General features: G+C 27.3%; 1 non-coding gene across 1 annotated transcript; it reads left to right on the top strand.

Moving 5' to 3' along the window:
* Positions 1 to 428: 428 nt before the first annotated feature.
* Positions 429 to 500, top strand: TRNAP-AGG (transfer RNA proline (anticodon AGG)). Its single transcript has one exon. It is a non-coding gene; the product is annotated as a tRNA-Pro (tRNA).
* The last annotated feature ends 722 nt before the right edge of the window (positions 501 to 1,222 follow it).

Genomic DNA, 1,222 nt, shown 5'->3' with positions numbered 1-1,222 from the left:
ACCCCTCATGCGCCACCTAATTGGAGTGGAAACTCCTCGTAAGTTGTCACATGCATTCAACATGTCAACCACTTTTTATTTTATAATTAATATTTTTATATTTATTCAAATACTGATTTGCCTCTCAATCTACTCGATTATTAAAAAAAAAACAATACTAAAAATATAAAAAAAGCACATGAATGCTAGTTAAAGATTTTTTTATTTTAAAAATATCTTAGTTATTTTATTATACTTTATAAAATAAAAATAAAAACAAAACTAAATGGTAGTTCATTTTTATTTTTGTTTGACTTTCAACGGTAAGTTATTCGATTTACTAGGAAAAAATGAAAGAACCGTGTTATTCCAAATAATCGTGCCAATTGTGTTTGTTAAAACTATTAAATATATATCTATATATTAGAATATTCGAACAATCCACATCCGGGCATTTGGTCTAGTGGTATGATTCTCGCTTAGGGTGCGAGAGGTCCCGAGTTCAATTCTCGGAATGCCCCATGAATTTAATGTTTTTTACTTTTTTATTCATGGGCCTTCCAAGCCTATGTTGTCTGACAAACTTTCAACCAGTCTACAGCTTTTGAACATTAGGCCCATGGAAACGCAAATGAGAGTTGCCGCCCCCCCCCCCCCCCCCTGTACAGTGCATTTTGCTTTTAGTTCTGGATTCAAGCACTGCTGACTATTCAACAATAGAAAATCCCTTCGCACGCCAAACAATTTCACCATGTCAAATTCATGATTCCGTCAACCCCCCGGAGACTTAGATATGACAGGATCGGCTTAGAGATAGATTTTGTTCTGACTTGAAATAATATTATTTTAAAAATATTATTGTTTTTATGTTAATATATTGAAATAATAATTTGAAAATATCAAAAAATTTATTTAAAGCAAAAAAAATAAAAAAAGTTATTTATTTTTAAATATTTTTGAAACAGAAAACAAATAGGATTTTAATTAGATCATATTCATTGGCTACTTTTTTATTATTTTTTAAATCAAATTTTGAAAAATGAAATCTAAACTTAAAAAATAAACAATATTTTTATCAATTAATTATAAATTCATAAAATAAATTTTAAACTTCAAATCCATATATAAGATTATAAGAACCATTCGTTAATAATAATAAGATAAAAATTTATATATTATATTAAAAAATAAGATTTTTAACTTTTATATATATATAGATTGAAAAAATGGGTGAGGGCTAGGT

The sequence above is a fragment of the Populus trichocarpa genome, chromosome 8 (assembly GCF_000002775.5).
Source record: "Populus trichocarpa isolate Nisqually-1 chromosome 8, P.trichocarpa_v4.1, whole genome shotgun sequence".
Taxonomy (NCBI): domain Eukaryota; kingdom Viridiplantae; phylum Streptophyta; class Magnoliopsida; order Malpighiales; family Salicaceae; genus Populus; species Populus trichocarpa.
This window is presented reverse-complemented; position numbering and strand designations above follow the sequence as displayed.